This window comes from Canis aureus, chromosome 34 (genome assembly GCF_053574225.1).
Source record: "Canis aureus isolate CA01 chromosome 34, VMU_Caureus_v.1.0, whole genome shotgun sequence".
Lineage (NCBI taxonomy): Eukaryota > Metazoa > Chordata > Mammalia > Carnivora > Canidae > Canis > Canis aureus.
In genome coordinates this window covers 2,868,898-2,889,239 of record NC_135644.1, presented here as the reverse complement: position 1 = coordinate 2,889,239, position 20,342 = coordinate 2,868,898, and the positions used below count along the sequence as shown (strand labels likewise).

Below are 20,342 nucleotides of genomic sequence, written 5' to 3'. Positions count from 1 at the left end.
GTTTCCTCTCCTCACCTCCAATGGACTTCCAACCAGATCAAATACATGAAGGGAAGCTAACTGAATGGCCTATGTTTGGATACTGCTAAGTTGCTACCTCAAATACTAAGGATGATGGGCAGAGATTTGTTTTTCCATCTTATAATCAACATGTTCCAAAGACTTTGCAAAAAATAACAAAAGTATGAATTAAATGTGTCATCTCCAAATTAGAATACATAATGAATTCTAACGATAGCATTTTTCTGATTTTTTTGACTTTTAAATGAAACCATAAGACAAAATGTTCACATAGATGAAGTTGATGATATTTTAGTCTTGGTCTTTTGATCTGCATTGAGCAGCACAGTCTTTACACACACTATATTGTTTTAAGTAAAATAAAGAGACTGCCATTTTAAATAAGATTTAAAATCATTATGATGTTAATTTCATAATTAATTATGAAATTAAAATATTTCTAATATTCATTCAATTTGTTAGAGAGGTGGTTTTTTTCTCAGAGACTTAAACAGATTTTTCCCAGCATTTTTGTCTCTAAAATTTTTGTCTCTAAAATTGAATTGAATGAGTCTTAGAATAATTACCAGATATTTCAGAATAATGCACAATCATATTTTATGTTTTAAGAGCAAGTGCAATGTGAAGAGGCAACTGAGACCAAAAGATGGAAGAAACCTCAGTGAATGACTATAAAGGCTGTAGTTTATATCTTCATAACAACACTCACTGCTTTGTTACATGCTACTAATTCCTGGGACCTCCATTAAGTACATATAATGCGAAAGATACTACTCGCTGCTGAAATTAATTTATTCTAGAATAAAAATGTATTTTTAAACAAATACCTATGGCTAATTTTAATAAGGAAAAGGCATTTGTATTCATCCCCTTAGGGAAGATGACAGGAAAGCAACTACAGAGGGGTACACTATGGAAATTTATGCAAATCTATTGAATATGTGAAGAGCATGCTATTAATCTTAGGCAATGAAAAGACAGGTAAAAGTTACAATTCTCAATGATTTGTGCATTGGGAATTGTACACCTTCCTGATTTCGCTAATTGAGGACTAGTTGAGGTAGCAATTGTGCAGATGTCAGTACGAATGCTGCACAGATAAGCATAGCTGTCAGCGGCAGGTAGGCCAGTCTTGTGGTTAATTTCTATATTATGTGGATATGACAGTTTCAGCAACGAGGTACTAGTGTGAGGGGGACAAACAGGGAAATCTACTCCTGTCCTAAAAACACTAAATGGGTTCTAAAACACCTAGAAGCAGCCTGCAGAAAAACAATGCAACATCTGCAACATGGGATTATAGCAAAGTAAGAATTTTCCAGATTAGAAAAGAAAGAGATTAAACCTCATATTTAAAAAACAGTTTTATGCCAAAGCAGGGAATTGATATTTTAAAGTCATATCATTCTTATACTTGAGATTATTCATTATGCTGATAAGAATAATTGGTAATATGTTAGCTTGGAACATTTATAACAACAGAGAATTGTGTCAGAAACTCTAATCTTAAAACCAATAGAATGGATCATCTCCTTTCAAGGCCTTGAAATTGTTCAATGACAAAAATTTCCTTTCTGCTTCTGTTGGTTATTCCCAGTTATCTCTTAGAAGGTCAGTAGGGAAAAAGTTATTTTTTTCAGGTTAAAATTTGATACTTTTTCAACCTTTTGATTCAATATAATTCCTGGCTATTAAATACTGGTTTTCAATGGTCATAAGAAAATGGACATTGAAATGCCAGCATTTTGTTCCAAGAAATATAATTAAAAGACAAAGAAAATTTGGCAACACAGCTATGAGATATTTGATTCTGATATTTGACTTTTATTATTTTAACATGCTTTTTATCAATTTTTAAGGGTAATATAAAAATTCTATGTAACAAAAAATTCTATGTAACAAAAATGAATATCAAGTAACTTACTTTCTTACAAGAAAAATATAATATTTTATTCACTTTCATAAGTATATAACCTAAAATATTTTTTCAAAGACTACATTAGATTCCTATGGATCAATTTGTATCATCTTTTCCAATTTTTTTTTAAATTTTTTTATTGTCCAAGCTGTTGCACATCTGTAAGATATTTGCTGGGGGGGGGAGAGGGATGGTTAGTGATGCCATCAGTGGCTATAGATGAAAAGGAAATTCCCTGATCAATATTACCTGCAAATCTCAAGTTTACTATTTGTTGTTTAAGCTAGTTTGTTTGCTATTTGTTTGTTTCTTTCTTTGTTTTTAAATCACTGGTGTTAAGAAAGAACATCCAACACAAATTCACTGTGGGGTTTGTGGCCAGCATTAATGGCAGAATTGGTTAGATTATTTTGAAGGTTTCTATAAAAATCTTCCATATCATGACAACAAATGCTTATTGATTCTCTACTCTTTTAGACTTTAAAAGAGTGAAACAAAAGTATTACATATCGCTGTTTTGCTTGATTCAGTCTTTCATGCTATTTGAATGTGATAGGAGATTAATGTAGAAGGATAGGTAGATGATAGATAGACTTTTGATCAATAAATATATTTTATATGAATAAATGCATTTATGGAAGAGTTTATTCCAGGATAATAATGAGAGGTCAAATAAAATTTTTAAGGCAACACTGATATTTTAGTTCTTTTTACATTATTATGGATATTATTCGTTTAAATTATTGTAAATATAAGATATCTTATAGATATCTTAAAAATACATCCATCTCGAGGTGCCTGGGTGGCTCAGTGGTTAAGCATCTGCTCAGGTCATGATCTCAGGGTCCTGGGGTTGAGCCCAGCATCCCTCTTCTCTTCTCCACTGCTTGTGCTTGCTCAAGCTTGCACACGCTCTCTCTCGCTCTGTCTCTGTATCAAATAAATAAATAAAATCTTTATAAAATAGATAACTATCTCGCAAGATTAGATTTTAATACTTATGGAGATTGAGTATTGGAGCACAATGTATTATGTGTCTTAATTTAGTGTGTTTTGAAGAGGAAATAGTTGCAATACAATTTTTTCCTAATTCAGACTCTTGATAAACTTCTTTAAGAAGTATTTTAAGGCGTTCTTAAAAGATGGCACAGTCTTCAAAACTGTCAGCTCAAAAGAAGTAAAAATTGTGACTCCATAACGGCACAAAATAAAACAATGTGTCATAGAGTGGTCCTAAATCAAGATTCTCTTGTTTCTTTATTTTTTTGTCTTTTTTCTACTGTTTGCTTTGTTTTATGGAAACTCTGATATTGTCTAAAACAAAAGGTGTCAGAGTTAAATATCAAAAAATACAGGGTCTAGAGGAAGTCCTTTCCATGCAAAAGGAACAACTGGTGGTTTTGAAGGCAAAATTTAAAATGCAAAGAAACCTCTCTTAGGCTGTCAGGAGATCTTACACATTGAAACTTTTTATTTCGTTAAATTATCACAATTTGGATTCTTGTCATTCTAGTTTGCACACCCATAACTAAAATTCATGAGATTGTGTAACTCGTAGATATGTTAACTTATTCATTTTCTATTATAAATACAACACGCTTATCAGAATACTTTTCTTCCTACAGCCATTGCAATCACCTCCCATCCCTAGATTACAGGAGAGGCAACCCCTCTTCCTAGCATTTTATATGGCCCTGGCATAGGAGGAAAGCAGGCTAAGTAGATCAATGTGTGTTTGACGGGAGACACACAAATACACTGCTCGTTGGTTTGCAATATGGGGCCAGCATACTTCGGAGACCATGGACCAAGTTGCCTTTCCCCTGGTCAGGGCGTGGGTAATACCATTAGAGCTTTTGTGGCTGAGGATGCTTTTGAAATTATCTTTTGTATCTGATTGGAACACTGTTCTGTAATTATGTAAATATATTTAATCAGATTATCATCAAATCCAGTACGCAGTGCCTTTATGGTGGCTTTCCTGGTCTCCTTCCTCCCAACTTTTGGAAAGTTCTACTGATAATACTCATATTTCCTATTTGAAAAAAGTATCCATAAATTTTCCTGAAGTTAGACGTCTAATTTTCATTAATCTAATTATATGAAAGCAAAGATAATAGGCATATTGGAATATTTAATGCAGAATTTCTCCATCCAATATAAATTTGAAGGTTGAAAAATTCTTGCCAACTATTGATAAAATTGAGTATTAATTAGGTCTGTACTCAATTCCATTATGTTGTAGACATAAAAACTGGAATTGGATAAGACAGTCTTATGTATTTGCAGTTTATCACTACTTATCTTCTGGTTAGTGTCCTCTATATTTTCATAAGCAATGTGTACCATCCTAGGATGCTTTATTAAAAGAATATTGGATTTAAACTAACGTTATCCACAAACTATACATGTACCGTACTTGTGTGTATGTGTTTCTTTCTCCAATCTGTTCATTTCTGGGACATAAAGTTAACCAAGAGGCAGTTGGTTCTGAAGAGTTACTGAAAATTACAAATATTTAAAACTGCTGAGTCAAGTTGCTTTGTGTAATTAGAATAATCCTCCCCTTTTATTTTATCGTTTTCCCAGAATTGAAAATCCTAATTCTACCAGAAGTAAATATTTACCCCTGGAGAAAAAGAATAGGTGTTTCTAAATTCAAACAGCTCTATAAAAATATCATAAATTAAAATTTTGTTTGCAAAGAAAACTTTTTTGCTTAGAAGAAGACACATCTCAATGTGACATGACCATACAGTAAAGCACTTGCTTTTGGGTATTGCTTTCCAAAACTGTACAAAGATTATTAAAAAATTAAAATAATTTCCAGTGTACTAAAACTTATATCTACGATACTAGATGATTTCATAGTATTTTGCCGCTAGATTTATCAAAATAATAGTTCTAATTTGATATTAAAGACAAAGGTGAAAAAAAAAAAGACAAAGGTGCTAATTTAACATTGTAGACAATAATATCGCTAAGTTTTAAACTATATAGCATAGGTACTGAAATCCATTCAGTCATCATTTGTTATGAAAAGCAGAGTAATACTTTGGTGTCAAAATAAAATACAGAGTCAAAATAAAATACAGAGAAATACAATAAATAAATAAATAAATAAATAAATAAATAAATAAATAAATAAAATAGAGAAAACTGACACTTCGATTTATAGAAAAATATTAATAAGACTAAAAGCTATACAAAATGGACAGTGACTAGGTTTTTATTCAGCATTGATTTTATATCTCATTGTGAATTATAGATGGAATAATTTAGAACATCAAATAACTTAGGTTTCTATTACTTTGGGAATGATAAGAAGCAAAAGTCTTTTTTTTTTTTTTCAAAAGTCTTAAGTTTATGTAAAGTTTAAGGCTATATACATGTCCCAAATGAAAAAAAAAAAAAAAAAAACACATAAAAGAGATTTGGAAAAGAGCATGGAAGATGATTGGTTCATTCTTTTATGTTGATTTTGAGAAATTTTGGGGATTCCAAATGAGGATTCTAGGCCACTGGATATACAGATCCGGTGATATCAGTTTGGAGGTGAGAAGTTCATAGGTGGCACTCCAAACAAAGGTTGGGTTAAGTTAAATAAAATACCTATTTAGAATGAAAATAGCACAAGGCCAACAGGATGGAGTAAAACCCAACATGTTTAGATGATTGGAAGAAGATAATGATGAGAAGTGAGAGGCAACAGGAGAGAAAAGTAAAAGACAGAAGAAAATTCCAGGAAAAAATGACTAATAATAACAAATACCAAAGAGAGGTAACATGAGAAGCAAGATGAAAAGTTACTTTCAATTCATTCTTCGGTATGGCTGACTGTTCTGAGTAGTTTCCTAAAACTGAGGTTACAACCTGAACAGTGATGAGATGATGGATAATTAGGAAGGAGACGACTAATTGGATTAGTAGGCATAGACCCTCCTTACTCTCAAGGAGCCCCGCTGCTAGGAATGGCAGAGATGGGAGGACAACGGCTGGTAAATAACTTGAGGTTAACAACATTAAAAAAGTAATCAAGAACATGTTAGTATGCATAAAATTGTGCCCGGGTCCTTATAAAAAGGGTTAATCCTGACACAGGAACATATACACCGAGGGAAGATGTGAAGAGACACAGGGATAAGTTGGCCATCGACAGGTCAAGGAGAGAGCCCTACAACACATCCTTTCCTCGGTTCTCAAAAGAAACCAAACATGCCCATACCTTGATTTTGGCCATCTGGCCTCTAGAACCGTGAGACAATACTGTTCCGCCATTTAAGCCACCTGTACTTTGTGGCAGCAGTCCCCCAAACCATTACAGAGGGTTAGCGATACATAGATAAAGAAAAACAAATTAAAAGATTCCGTTTAAATAGTTGATGAACATGGCCAATGCATTTTCCATCCTCCTACTCCCAAAAGGCTAAAATTTGTTCCTAGGTATATGGATAATTGCTTCCAAATATTTTATTTCTTTTTTTTAATGATGTGCAATATAATGAATGCTTTCACTCGAATTCATATAATGTCAAGAGAGCTTAAGCTGATGTACTCTGACCCAGGTGGGGAAGATTCTGGGAAATAATCCGGGCTCTACCACTCAATGTCTAAACAATAATCACAAACTAAAACTAAAGAATTACTTTTTCTCACGAAGTACTTGGATATCATTGCACTTACCTCCCCACTTCATCTGATGGCCACCCCAATAATGCACAAAGGATATATTTGTCAAAACTCTGTAGATTACAAAGTGGTAAGAAATATTGACATTTTAAAGTATTTGACGAATACAAAACTGAGAAAAATATGACTTCTTATATCAAAAATATAGACTACTAGTGACATCCGCAATCATTTAAAGTGCTATCTGAAAGGGATACCGTTCTAAACGGCAAATTTTAGTTTTGTTTTCATATTAATTCCATTTAAATGGCTATAAATGGAAAATAAAAGTCATTTAAATTCTGCACACTCTTAAAGCAGGGAGCATCTGTCAGTGTAATAGACCCTTTAGCCTCCTGCCGGGCAAGCCCAGCTAGTCGACATTCTAAAATTGACTGGGTTTGAGAAGAAGCAATTTTTCATACAAAAGCTGGCAGTTGGGGAGGAAAATGTTTTTATCCTAATTGGATTGGATTTGGCCACTGGGATCTTTTCTATTCACCACAATAAATTTAGATACCTTTTGTAAATTTATATCACTCAGGATTTTCCCAGTTACCTGATAAGTTGCCCAACTCAGAGGCTGATGCTGAGTCGGCTCCTTGCTTCTCTACTCGTTTCCTGCTCTGCTTCCCTTGTGGATTCCTGGAGACCAGAAAGAGGGAGCTGGGTTTATTTAGCAGCCGCTTGTCTCCTGCTGACACTGACGAATGGGCACCCCTGGAAGACACTCTCTGCTTTGCTCCCCTCTTAACTCATTCTGCTTATTGGAAGATGTGGTTTGTTGCTAGAAGCCGTCGGGAACATGACACAGACTCTCAAAACCTGACAATTAATATCCATTATAATGTTATGCCAATTGCTTATTCTTAATGTTACATTTTTTTTAATCAACTGGAATAATGTGTTGCAAGCATTGATTGTGTTTCAGCAAGCGCACATTAGAGTCTGATTAAATTTGTACTGGTGCATAACTGGTATTCATTTTTAAGCCTGCAATGAAGATGATGATGCTTGTCCATATATCTGGTTTTATAGTCATTAGCACTGGATTTCCCTGAAATATGCACACACAGAATCACATACACAAATGCATGTTTATTTCCATTGGTTTAATTTTCTAATTAAAATAATCAGGAATAATTATATATAATTATATATATAATTAAATAATATAGAATGCATTGGAATGCATTTCTCATTGGTTGCTGATTATCTTTTGAATTTTCAATTTCTTATATATCCTCAAAAATAATGCTAAGATAACTTATCTGAAAAACCCATACTCTAATAGCTAGTGTATTTCCATATAGTTTCAAATGGTATTTTTTGACTAATTTGGATTGAAAATCAGCACTTGAATTGGGCAAAAAAAATGCTGTATATACCAAAAAGGGTTAAAAAATTGGAAGTCAGACCTCTTGAATGGGGCTAAATATAAAGCAGTCATACTAGTTCTGTTATCCAGAAATATTATCCCCATCTTCGCACATTCCCTGAAGCTGTGTATGCAGAATTCTAGAGAAGGAGGGAGAGGAAACTTCCAGAACTCTCCAAAGAGTAGGTTACCACCAAAACAAAACGATAAAGACAAAAACAATTAAAAAAACTACCAAAAAAAAAAAAAAAATGGAGAGACCAACACAAAGGAAATAGGAGTATACCGTTCCTGAGTGAGCTATCAGCCTACTTAGGAAGCAAAATTAGTGACCAGCCAGGTGCCTGACTGATGAAAGAAATGGAGAGAAGGGAGAGAGGCAGGGTGAGAGATCCCCAGCACCCATTGACCGACCATGTGTTTCCCTTGACTCAAGTGGGCCGAGTGGCTTTGCTGATGCCGTGGGTGTCTGTATAATTTATCGTCCTGCATGGGACACTTTTAAGAGTGAAAATGTGTTGCTATGACTAAATGTTCAGACAAAAGGCATAAGCTGGGAGAGAACTAAGCAAACTACTGTGTATGGTTCACCTGGCCAGTGGTCATCACTACCCACTCTACATCTTCTATTTTCTCTTGACCGACTTTGAGTCAAGCCTCGGTCCTCCCGGTAGGCCCCTGAACCCTGCTTACCCTGAAGCCCGAGCAAGCACTACAGAGCTGAACCTGCCAACCTATCAGCCACCCCGAGAACCCGCTGACACAGCCAGATGCTATTTGTCACACCTGCTTGTCATTTCCCCTTTATTTGCCCACCTTCCCTTTATCTATTGCTTACTGTTACCTACAAAAGGAAATAACTTTTCTCTTTGATTTCGAGCTGCTTCCTATACCCAAAGGATTCTCCCTATTGCCATGGTCTTTCCAGTTAAACTATTTTTATCTAAACCTGGATTTGTTCTTATTTGACATATCCAACAATTGCCTCCAGAAAAGCTGCTCCCCTTACAATGGGTTGCAGCCCTTTTAGGACTTGGAAGGACACTTCCCTGCTCTCCTAGACAGATGGTAGCATAAATGGTTGGGGTTTCACATTAAAAACCAAGATAAGTGGAAAAATACATTTGTGCCTTTAACAAAGTTGGCCCAGGCCTCACTTCCAGGCTCGTTGGAAGGAGAAGAGGAGGAAAAAAAAATGCATCCACATTTCCCAACCCCCCAGAACTAGTATTTATTCTCAAAATCGGGCCTATTTGGGGGGATGTGGGTTAGGGAAATGAAGGTAAAATGAGGGGAAATAGGGGCTGCAATACATAAGAATGTGAACTTTTAAACAGGACTACATTGGATTGGACTGCATAAATATTTAAAGTGACAACAGGGCAGTGGGTCTGCCCAAGATACTCCTAAGAGATTTGACATGAAAATTCAACACAGAATGGTTGAACATTGTATTTAGAAATCATTAAAATTGTTTTTTGTTTCTACTCCACTAAGTGAAGACCATTTGGGAGTTACATCTATCTACTTGCCATATTAGCTAGAATCCTTCCAGCACAAAGTAGTAGAAGACCTGACTCACAGAGACTTAGACAAGAATGACATTTAGTGACTCGACGTGACAAGGAGTCTGCAGGAAGATGGTCGCAAGGTTGGATCAGAGCCTCTGATAGAGTTCTTTCCTTCTTTTCTTTTATTTTGCCGTCCGTAGCCTGGTGTCCATGTCTTCACTTATGATCTTAGTAGGGCGACAAAACCTACAAACAATTGCCCTTACAATTGCCCATACATGCAAAGCAAGAGAGGACAAGGGATGGTCTAATTGGTGAGAGTGTACTTCTTAGATATCTTTCAATTTTTATCTGGGAGAAAACATCTTACCAGAAGCTCAATTCAGTTTTTGCTTCTCTTTGCTCCAAGTCTCAGGACTAATGAAGAAGCAATTTCTAGCTTCGGACTTTGGAGACCGTCTTTGCCAGCTTAGAAAATGCAGGAGATAATACTGTTCAGTAATAATAAACTAATAACGAGTAAGCTAATAGTGTTTGCCGTACAGACTTTTCAGTTTTGCCAAAATCAATCTAATCTATTCAAGGATGAAGTAAGACATGGTGGCATCAATTTTAGGAGATTTCATGTGAAACAAATTGGGTATATCTTCACTCATGGATTTAAAGAAAGATATTCTTTTATCTGAATGAAATGTCTTTAATGGTGATTGGTTATACTTTTCTTTACGATCTTGGTCTACTTGCAGTAGACATTACTACTGCCCATCTACCTAAAATCCCTTCAATGATGGTTAATTACATCATTCGGTCACTTACACTAAAAACCATATGGGCTCTTCTTTTGTTGTCTTTACAAGTAATCAGATGTTTCTGCAAAATTTATTCCAACTAGTTCTATACTCTCTGTGCCTTCTCCACATAGCACTTAGTGTTATCTTGGTTGGGGATCTTGTGTTCTTTTACCAGGATTATTGCAAATAGTGCTCACCATGTGCTTCGGTGTTAGGCCAGACATCTTCCATTCTATCTTTCTTGCAATCCCAATTTTGTTGCATCTCAAATCAAAAATAGGCCATTCATTCTTAATCTCCAAATTTTGAAGTCTCTTAATTCACCATCATATAAAACCCAAGCTCCTTTGTCATGGCAACCTCTTCATACCAATTCTAGCAATTTCAGTTCTTGACTCACTTTATGCTACATACCATCTTGCAAGTTTGCTATGCCTTTATACATTTGCCAAAAAATTTTTTTCAGTTGAAATGAATGCATTCCACTATTCTCTTCACTCATTTGATTTCTTCTACAAGTCTGTCTGAACTTTAGACTGGATTAACTGATCTCTACATATTTCTATCATTACACTTATTGCATTCTAAATATGTGTTAATGTTCTTTCAGTTCCTATACAGATGGTAGCCTATTAGGGTGGCCCTACCGCTTTTATTCAATAATGGGCCAACACATAACTGAATAAATACAGTCCCAGGAATGAATGAATGTCCAAAATTTTGTAGACCTGTCTTCACATTCACAGCTAGTCTTACCATAGAGATAATTCACTTAATCAAAATAGTTTGCAATCGAATGCTACAAAATGGTTTAAAATTAATCATATGTCTTTCTTTTCTTCCTTCTCTCCTTTTCAATAATATAAGAAAGTTGTAATGTCACACTCTAGTATCATTGCCTATTTTTCCCAAGTCACCTTCTTTGAATCAGTTTCCTCTACTCTGACCTTTAATATTGAAGAGTTCCGGAGCTGGCACTCCCGTGGACTTTCCTATTCATCAAACACTGTCCCTACGTAATCACACCTGTCTAATGCCATTACATCATTTTGTGCCGTGTGTGTGTGTGTGTGTGTGTGTGTAATTCATTCACCAATACTTAAACCTGGTCCAGAATCCTATTTTAAGCTCCACGTTTTTTGTTTTTTGTTTTTTTTTTTTGTTTTTTTGTTTTTTTTCCTATTGGTATCTTCAGCTTGGTCGCTAAAAATATCAAACTTAACACATGCAAAATATTGTTGGTTCTCACATACTAGAAAATGTTCTAGCGGACCCCACCGAAGTAAAGATGCACCAATATCCATCGACTCAAATAAACCACTGTTTTTAGCCTTGATTCTTCTATTTTCCTCACATTCCATATTCAATAAATCATTGCTTTGTGCCAATTCTACTTTCACAGTCATTTTAATTTATTCAATTCAGTTTGTTTTTACCTCAACTCTATCATGCTAAACTTGTTACTTTATCTCTTTTCAGAGTTAATACAATAAATAGCTCATCTCCTTGATTCCAATTTTACTTCTACTTTTCAAACCCACTCTATATACAATAGTAGAGAATGGTTCTCTTTTAAACTATAAATCAAATCACATAATTCCCTCACCTAGAACCTTTTAATAGCTTCTCAGTGCACACTGAGCAACATTGAATCTCTCTATCACAGCTTTTATACTTTATTGTTTCTACTTGCCTACATATTTGACCTCATCTCCTGATACCTTTGTTCTCATACACTAAGCATCTTGGCTTTCTTTGGGTTCCTCAAACTAGCCAAGTTAGCTTCTTCTTCAGGACCTCTGTGTGGAATTCTCTCTCCAGGGAAAATGTCACCTCTATAAATAGTGTCTCCCTTGATTATCATGACTTATCCCTCTCAAGTCGTTTTCACGTTACAGTTTTTTTTTTTTTTTGCTTTCATCTCCCTTATCTGTCTGGAAAAGGCTTTTTAAATATGATTATTTTAATTCTTCCTACTTTTATGCAAGTTCCCTGCCAATTAGAGTGTTGCATGGCATATTTACTGCTGAATGCCCAGTGGCTAGGAATGCCTTTGCCATCATAAGTAGGTAATATTTTATAGTAGAATAACCACCGAAAATGGAATTATGTATATAAAAACCTCACGTATATCTACACTCTAGTATTTAGTCTGTGAGTGATGTTAAAAAAATACTTATTGTTTTTCCATATTAATTAACATATTTGTAAATGATAGCAAAATTCTTGTTTACCTGAAATGCTTGCTGTGAATAACCAATTAAGTATACATGTAAGAAGGCAATCTGCAAATTTTAAAGCACTGTGCAAATGCAAGTTTCTTGTAGTTATCTTCTTGGACATATATACTGTGGCTATAAAGCCCAAAAATGGACCTCCACCATTCACATAAGAATTTTATCTTTTCTAAACAAATTAAACTTGGAAGCTTGGTCATCCAGACTTTTAATGACAATTTTCCAGAAGTTGTAGAATAAACAATGCATGTTCTGCATTTTAAGACTAACTGGATTTTGATAATCTCTTTTACTATAATGAAGGAGAATATTATTATCTGACCAGGAGGACTATTTAAATGAATAAACTTTAAAAAGCAGTATCTTTAAAGGTTGCCAACCTTTTACAGAGTCACACACAGGTAGGTGTTTATACAATTATTCTATTCAATTTTTCTATGAGAAAAAGTAGCAAGGTATTAGGAACAAGTGGTCATTGGAAAAAACTGGAAAATGAAAATAAAGTGATCTTAAAATTAGAATATAAATCGATGTGGACATGAGTCAACTGACAGAAATTGAATTTTTAGAATGCATCTGTTCCAGTGCTGCAGTTGTGGATATTTGGCTAATGATCTGGAGTACTGAAAGAAATGTCGTAGCCAAATTCGGGGTAGAAAATTTTAGTTCTGCCCACAAAACTTATGCTGTGTGTGTATGTGTGTGTGTGCTTACTTAATCAGTTGTGAGCAAAGGGAATGATGAATTCGTTAGAGGATAAAGGGAAAGAAGAGGTATAGATATAACAGCTCCTTCCCTCACCAAATAAAGGTTTATGGTTAAATCCTATATTCTGTTTGGTGTTTTGCCATTCAAAGAGTTAATCATTAAAAAACTATTAGCCAAGGACCTTATATACTGGGGGTTATAATACTCAACTGGGTAGAAATCATCTCTGTCCTGATATCATAATCAGTTGGAAAGGACGTCAAGGATACAAAAAATAACGGAACAAACATGGTAAATCATGAGAAGCACTGCAACAGGAAAGTTCAAGCTGCAGAAGAATACCGGGAGTGACCCACTTAAATGGGACCAGAGCTGATGGGAAAAGAGACTGTATTGTCATCACCAAAAAGAGCATCAGCAGGGTCTTAGAACCTATTAGATCAGGAGGAAGTGAAGACAGTGAAGGTCAAGTGGCGAGAGAGGAGGTCACGCAGTAGGCGGTGGCCATGGCTTAGGATTTGGACTATATCTTCAGGCCACGGGGACGATGAAAGAGTTTTAAGCAGGAGAATGTCATAACTGTATTTTTGTTTATGGAACAAAATGTTGGTAATAGGGTAAAGAATGACCTGAAGGCAAGAAACACAAATGGTTTGCTGTGGTTAGGAGTGTGTGTGTTTGTGTGTATGTGTGTTGGGCGGGTGCTGTCGGCCTAAGGTAACCTGAGCAAAGAATCATCACTATTTGGGGGAGCATTTAGAAGTTGCTGGAGATAACTGTGGGGTCAAATAGGCATTTATGAGGTCAGCCTCGGAGAATGGCTGGATATTAAATGTGAAGGAGAGATCAGAGGTAAGTACCTCAAGACCCTAACTTTAGTTACAGTAAACATGAGACAAAAATTCAGATTTTGGGGCAAAGGGGATACATTCAGTTTCAACATCATCAGTTTGTGTGATACTATTAAAGCAATTTTTGTGGGGAAATAATTTTCTTAAAAGAATTTAAAGCCATTTCTACTTAGTGGGATACAATTGGTCTCAGACGTTCACAGAAACCACCACAGGCTGCTAGGTTCTGAGCTCTGCTTAATTGTCTAACGTGGTCAACCGCCCATGAGCCAATTTACTAGGGAAGAAAATTTAAAAAATGAAAATAAAAGATTTCTATGGATAGTTTGGTCAGGGATACTAGAGTGTTGATTCCCTGAAATTATTCCAAGAAACAGAGCTGAACAAATATTTCTCTAATACAGAATATGAAGAGGAAACAAGGGCGGTTTTGAACAGTCTGTGGTTACGTGGAGAGTAGCTTTAGTCAAATAGGAATCAAAACGAGGGGTTAGGAAGCTTTTGCTCTAGTCCCAGCTCTATTCTTCATTAGCAGAGCAATCTCGGACAAGTTATTATCCTGGCTTTATTTTCTCTATTCCTTTAGCTGGTTTCTAGGTTGAGTCCCTAGATGTACCAAAAAATATATATATATAATAGCTATCATTACAGATATTTAGAAAACAGTTTAAATATTTACCAGAGTCTCTAGAAAAAAAATGAGCGGAAACAGGAATATTTTCATAAAAATCTCTCCCACCCTGGTCATCTTAGTTTCATTTCTAAGTCTGGTGCCTACTTCTCAAATCCATGTCCCCCTCCTCCTTTTTTTTTTTTTTTTTTTTTTAAATAAACTGCCTCTCAATTCTATAAAGTCTACAGTTTTTGACAATTCAATCTCTAATCACCCAACCTTCTCTTCTTTTTATCGTTTTGTGGTCATTGGTTGTCTTTTATAATGTAAATCCTTCTAGCTGATTTAGTTATTTTATTTCTCCTTTTTGATTTCCCTGATCTACATAAAAAGGTTGAGGTAGAAACTACAACAACAACACTCCTGAGTTCTCACACGGTATCTGATCTCCACCAACGCTAGGGGGTAGGGGGCCTGTGGGAGTGAGGAGGACACAGCGGACATGGGGGCTGGTGGTCATGACCGGCTGGGGATAGGCAGTGGCAACAGTGAAGATTAAGGACACCTACAAGTCTTCCACTTTAAGCAATATTTTCCTACGACTATGCTAAAGATACTGTATTTATGGGACACACCATTGAAGTCCATATCCTTTCTGTCCAGGCATCGATAATCAATTTTACACCCCAGCCTCTTCTTTATGTCAGTTGCAGGTTCATTGTGTTCCTTGTGTCAGATTTATTTAAAGACTCTGTCTTGATTTCTTCCAATTACCAAGGTATTTAACGGATACACTGGGGCTGCTCAACGTATTAAATCTAAGGGATTAAAAAAAAAATCTGACCTGTGCAAAAGAAGTATCATCATATAGGCTGATGTTTAAAATAGTAAAAATCTAATGTAAGTAAAATAAAGCTAAACCCCCGATACTATTTGTGTGTGAGAAAGATTTGTTTATGACTCATCGTTTAGTATCTCTTGAGTACACTTCCATCTCAAAAAGCCAAAAATGCCCTAAAATGTGCCCCCAGAAGGAGGGTGTGTCTAAGTTTGAATCAATGGGTCATAAATTCCAAGCCGTGGTGGACAATGAAGAACTAAACATCAGGTATTAAGCTTCAAAATGATCATAGAATGTTCTTTAGTGACCAGATCTTAGTATATAAACTATGTGTACTACGTGGCCAGGGCTACATTCATACGATGTCATAGAATCATCTTCATCTTTACACCTACTAAGTCCTATTCCAGAGAATCTTGCACCGCAAACGACCCGAAGGACAGATGGACTAAGTGTCAGCAAAGTCACTCTTGTAAATGCTCATCAGTTAGTCCTTCCCTTAGAGTCCTCTGAGGCTTACTGTCCTCGCAGGAGGGGGCAACCCTGCCTTCTCAGCTGCTTCGTCGGCGGCAGGCCTAGCCTCCTGCCACAGCTGGTACTGCTGCATCCGTTCATGGGTGCACATTGTTGTACAAAGTGCTCAAAACCATAATCGCACACACTGGGGAAAATGATCACAAAATGCATTTTATATGGTGGCTTTTTGAACACAACCTGAATGTGGTTGGTTGTGTTTCTGAAAATAGCTCAATTCAGTATTAACCTTTATACATTGCGTGGCTGTTTATTTCATCACTGGAACAAAACAACTGTGTCTCATTACCATTAAAGGAATTGTGAATTAACTCGGGGTATAAAATTATAAATTTTTAGTTACTCTATTTTAGATTAATAGATAACACCTTCTACTCTTACACCTTAGCAATATGGGAATGCAAAGAAACATTATTTCATGTGTTATCATGATGCATATCATTTTAGAGAAATAATGATAGAATTCTAATTTCTTTTTTTTTAATATTTTATCTATTTATTCATGAGAGACACAGAGAGAGAGAGAGAGGCAGAGACACAGGCAGAGGGAGAAGCAGGCTCCATGCAGGGAGCCCGACGTGGGACTTGATCCTGGGACTCCAGGATCACACCCCGGGCCAAAGGCAGGTGCTAAACCACCGAGCCACCCAGGGACCCCCTAGAATTCTAATTTCTAAAGCCCAGAAAGATATTATCAAGATACACATTGAAATTAATCTGAAAAATTACAAAATGATGATAAACTTATGCATATTTCAAAAGAAATCAAGAGCTGCCCATAACTGTGGAACCAACTTTCTTTTCTTTTCCCCCAGATTTATTGAGATATACTGATACATAACATTTGTTAAGTTTAAGGTATACGATGTGTTCATTTGATACATTTATAAGTCACAAAATTATTGAAACACTTAAGATCTCCTCTCAGCAACATTCAAGTACACAATATAGTATTATCAGCTATAATCACCTTGCTAATCACCATATACCAAATTTGTTAATCTTATGCTGGGAAGTTCCTACCTTTTGATCAGTATCTCCCCTTTTCCCCCATCCGCTCCCAAACCCCTAGTAACCACCATTATACTGTTTCTTTGGGTTTGGCTTTTTTAGATTCCACATATAAGTGATATTATATAATATCTGTTTTTCTCTGACTTAGTAGCATAATGCCGCCAATGTGGAACCCACTGACTTTCATTCCGCTATTCAAGATCTTACAATAACTTTCCATTCAGTTCAAGTTAAAAGTGTTTTAGCTCTCTCATTTACCATCTCAAAAAATTGTATTTCTTGGGGCACCTGGGTGGCTCAGTGGTTGAGCATCCGCCTTGGGCTCAGGTTGTGACCCTGGAGTCCTGGGATCGAGTCCCACATCAGGCTTCCTGCATGGACCCTGCTTCTCCCTCTGCCTGTGTCTCTGCATCTGTGTGTCTCTCATGAATAAATAAATAAAATCTTAAAAAAATTATTTCTTAAAAAAAACAAAAACATTTTCTCTTCCTCTTCCTTGGCCATGAAAGATACTCTTACATCCTAGACAATCACAGTTATATCACAAGTCGTCTTTCCAGCATAGCTTGCTTCACCTCTGGTGCTGCCAAGTCATGACGATTCAGTGAGCATTGTCTTGTCTCTTTATCATTCCGTCTTCTCTTTCTAGAAGTTTCATTAGCTAGAAGGTAAAACTTTTCACTCTGTATTTGGTCTCATGTACACGCTCCTGTATTTCATTCCTTGATCTATCTCTGTTACATTCTCTTATTTCTTTACCATCTACTTTCACTTCACCAATTTTCAACTGAATGTGCTGTTAAACCCAGAGCTGGCAATGTCTGTTGTTACGTCGTCCTACTGAGGATATTCTATTTGGCTAAAATAAGGATCTATATTTTATATAGTATGTTTCATAGAATATATAGAGAGATTATATGTAAATGGATTAGTTATAGATCTAGCTATTTTTCAGCGTTCTTGGTTATTTCATTACATCCTTGTCATTCTCATTAACCAGAAAATCATTTCTGTCATATTTATTTTTTTTATTTTTAAAAATATTGAATCCACTGTTATTTTCTGTATCTGAAAATTCTGACATAGGATATTTGAGGAGCTATAGTTAAGAGCATTTCTGATGTTTCTTGTTCATATGCCTTATTTTCTTGTATTGACTGTAATTGCATACCCTGAGCTGCTCATTTTCCTTGAAAAATTATTCGAAGAAGTTCTTTTTGGTCTGTCATGATGTTTATCACGACGTTTCTTCAGAATTCATTTTGTTTTTGTCTACCAGAGACTTGAGGAAACGACCAGTCTTTGTCAACTTTAAAACAGAATTTATAGTTTGAGAATTTGGGGCAGGATGGGCATTTGAACGTACACTGCAATTCTGTGTTAAGTCTAGCTCTGATCAAAAAATTCTTGGGAATGAATTAATTTCCTCCTTCCTCTATTCAGTGATCTGATAACTTTTGTTGCCTTCTTCTGGGTAGAAAAGTGGCTACTTCTGTCCTGAGAGTGATGTTCATCGTGTTCTCCACTTAATGCACTGTGGGCACTTGTACTACTTTTGCAAGTTGGCCATAGGCTTGCTTGCACTTTGTGCAAGATAATAAACAAATACCCTTATGGCAAAATAAATTTATATTGTTCACTTTATTTCTAGTTAGCTTCTCTTTCTTTCTGATTTCATGTAGATTTTGGCCTTATAATTGTGGCTCTTGGTTCTTTAAAAATAGTTATTTCCCTTATATTTGAGTTTTAATCAATCAATCAATTAATTTTAAAGAGATAGTCAAAGGTGTGTGGCTGGTCATATAACTAACAACTGAAGTCTACATCAATGTATTAAAAAAAAAAAAAAGATTCTTGCTTAATTCTATGTAAAGGAAGAGGTAAAGATCATACTTTTGGGTCACAGAAAGCCAAATCATCCCCAACAGCAATGCATGATGCAGAAAATGAGGCAATAATGTCTTACTAATGTTTGTGTGTTTTTAGTTTTCTTGAAAATATAAACATTGAATTTTAAGTTTGTGTCTTTAAATATCAAAATGCTTATTTTAGATATTAATAAATTTAACCCTATGATTATTTTGTTGTAATCTCCAAAGACAGAAAATCCCATTCACATTTTTTCTCTTCATTTTTATATTCTTTTATAAAATTTTAAATTATTTTCTTAATATATCAGATGAGAGGATAGGAAAGTCATATAAGCAACATTTTTGTACATTTTCCTTTTTTTTTAGGTAAGCATCAATACCTGGCAAGAAATATATATTCCTTTATTTCTTCAAGTCCCAAGATTATTTTATTCTTTAAAATTTCCCCTTTTAAATGTTTGAAACAGGAAAACAATTAAACGGCATTTTTATTAATTTTATTAATAATAAATAAATAAAGATAATTTAACGTAGTAATGAGAGTATTGCCATTATAGAAATAGTAATACTGACACATATAAAATAAATTACTCTGTTTAATAGATAAAACAATTAAATATATATATATAAGCTCTCATATTTTAATTTCTATAAAAATACAATCATGAATATAAAATATAAATTGGATAATGTTGAAGTTGGTTCAAAGGAATGTCTTCTTTAATTAGTAATATAGAATAATGGGGTTGTAAAGATGTCATTACTTAAACTGTTTAATAATATTTGTGTGCTTTTAGTATTTTTTCATGAAAACATAAACATACTGATTTAAGTTTTGTGCCTTTATTTTATTATTTTTGAAGGTTTTTGTTTTTACATAATCTCAACAATCAAGGTGGGGCTCGAACTCACAACCCAGAATTCAACAGCCCATTGTTCCACCAACCGAGCCAGCCAGGCATCCCAAGTTTTGTGCTTTTAAATATCAAAATGCTTATTTTAGATTTTAATAAGTGATTCTATGTTTATTTTGGCGTGATCTCTAAAGACAGCAGATCACCGCAGCAGTTTCAGTAGTGTCTGAAGCTGACCCAGCAAGTTCACTCTATGTTGACTGGACAATTTCATTTGAACTTCAGTTTTTACATACATCACATCCTCCAGGTACTGGGAACCTGATGTTTTTCAAGTAACTACTGTGAACACTTGGTATCTAAACCCATAGGGCCTGGTACCCAGGTAAGCTACTTCTCGCCCCGCTGGCTATCTTGTTCTCTTGAATACCCTATATGGACATCTGAGGACCCTATAAGAGAGCAAAGGAGAAAGCACAGAATGCACCACAGGAACACAGTCCTCTCACTCGTGCCCCCAGCACTCTCGGGG

The 20,342-nt window shown here is 35.3% G+C and overlaps 1 long non-coding RNA gene across 2 annotated transcripts in view; it reads right to left on the bottom strand.

Annotated features, from left to right (window-relative positions):
• Nucleotides 1-2,566: 2,566 nt before the first annotated feature.
• Nucleotides 2,567-20,342, bottom strand: part of LOC144304759 (uncharacterized) — a 59,583-nt gene continuing 41,807 nt past the window's right edge. For both annotated transcript variants that reach the window (XR_013371721.1, XR_013371722.1), the window contains exons 6-7: nucleotides 7,167-7,252; nucleotides 2,567-2,869 (exon numbers count right to left, since the gene is read on the bottom strand). This is a non-coding gene — a long non-coding RNA (uncharacterized LOC144304759). The remainder of the gene's footprint in view (nucleotides 2,870-7,166; nucleotides 7,253-20,342) is intronic.